Source organism: Vidua chalybeata, chromosome 12 (assembly GCF_026979565.1).
Source record: "Vidua chalybeata isolate OUT-0048 chromosome 12, bVidCha1 merged haplotype, whole genome shotgun sequence".
Classification (NCBI taxonomy): domain Eukaryota; kingdom Metazoa; phylum Chordata; class Aves; order Passeriformes; family Viduidae; genus Vidua; species Vidua chalybeata.
This window is the reverse complement of record NC_071541.1, coordinates 17474333-17476266: the sequence shown is the minus strand read 5'-3', so window position 1 is coordinate 17476266 and position 1934 is coordinate 17474333.

Genomic DNA, 1934 nt, shown 5'->3' with positions numbered 1-1934 from the left:
CTCACGCCGCCACCATCGCGGCTGCGCCGCCCGCCCTCAGCCGCGGGAAGTCCCGCCCGCCGCGGCGCCATCTTGGAGCCGGGCAGCGCCGCCGCTGCCGCCATGGCGGGGCCGGGCAGCGCGGCCGCGGCAGCGGGACCCCTCAGGCGCCGCCCGGGCACAACCGGCGGAAAAGCATCATCTGCCTCCGAGAACGGCCGGTCAAAGGGGATGCTCTGCTCTGCAATGGTCTCACCTTCACTCCTGTGTGTAGTTTTGGGCACCACACTATATAAAAAGGGACTAAGCTGTTGAGAGCATCCAAAGGAGGCCATAGGGATGCAGAAAGACCGGGAGGGAAAGGCTTTTGAGGAGCAGCTGAGGGCCCTCGGTTTGTTCAGCCTAGAGAGAAGGAGACTGTGGGGAGACCTCATCTTTATCAGTAACCCACCCAGAGTGGGGTCGGGCACTGAACAGCCTCCCCTCGGTCACAGCTCCGAGGCTGACAGAGCTCAAGGAGAGTTTGGACAATTCTCTTAGGGACAGGGTGGGATTTTGGGCTGTCCAGGAGCTGGACTCTCATCCCAATGGGTCCTTCCAGCTCCGTGTGTTCTGCGGTGTGGGGTGCCCGTATAACGCGCTCACTTTGGGATGGCTGGAAAAGACCTCCAAGACCATCTGTCCTAGGGTGACGTTATGGTGCTCGTATCCCCAGTCGTGTGTTCTGTTTATGCTTGATGTTTTGTGCCTTCAGGACTGGCTCCAAAAAGTGAAGGTTTTGTCTTGTTATCAGCCAGCTCACGTCCCCCCACGGTCGGTGTCGGAGAGAGGCTAGGGCTTGCTGGTTTTGCTTGCCGGCTGGCTTGCTTTCTCTTTGCTCTTTCTTCCTCTTTTTGCTTTTGCCCTTGCTTTTGCTTGTTAGTTAGTTTAGCTAGGCAGTCCAATTTTTACCCTGAACTATTTTTTTTCTTTCCCTTTCCTGAATACCATCCAAACCTGCTCCGGACTGGGACCTGGGAAACACCATGAAACACCGAGAGCCTGCATTTTGTGACCTGCAGCAGCCAGCCCCAGCGCCGGAGACTGATAGCTGGGCGACCAGGAGAGACTTTCTGAATTTGTCATCTTTTCAGAGCGGTGAGAGTTTTGTCACCTAGTGTTTTTTGTTTTTTTTTTTTTTTTTTTTTTTTTTTTTTTTTTTTTTTTTTTTTTTTTAATTGGGGAGTGTTTTGCTTGTTGAATAAACAAGTTTTTTTCCACTTCTCTCCGAGGAAATTCTTCCCGAACCAGGTGGGGGAGGAGCCATTGGGGGTTTGCTTTCTGGGGGCTCCTCCTGGAGGTTTTCTCCCAAATTTGCCCTAAACTAGGACACCATCAAGTCCAATTTACAACCAGTCACCACCTTTAAACCTGACACTAAATGCTACATCCAGTCTTTCCTTAAACACCTCCAGTGACTCCACCATTCCCCTGGGCAGTCCCTTCCAATGTCTTTTCAGCTACAGTTTCCAGCTACGCTGGTTTGAGTTTTACAGCTGTTTTCTCTTGCAGTCAAGTGTCTGTTTAATTAGCCTTGTGCTCCAATATACCAAGTCATTCAAATACCCAGCGTTAGAAGCAGAAAGATCAACATCTGTGTAACATTCTTTAAAAATTAAACACTAAGCTGTTTTCCCACGTATGAATATACACATACATGATTTATGATAAACAGAAAACAATCTAAAGATCCAAACTCCCTATCACAAACACAGGATTAAATTCTAGAACCATTAATCCAGTAATTTTTATGACTATGAGTTTTGACCACAAGCAGTGAAACATACCTTTCCATGACCATTTTAAAGCAATCCCTAAAGGCTCTATGAAATTCCCCCATTTATTTCCTGCTTCTTCACAAGGCTCTTCATGACAGGGGCCAGGCTAGCACAAAAGGAGGTAATTAACACTCAGAA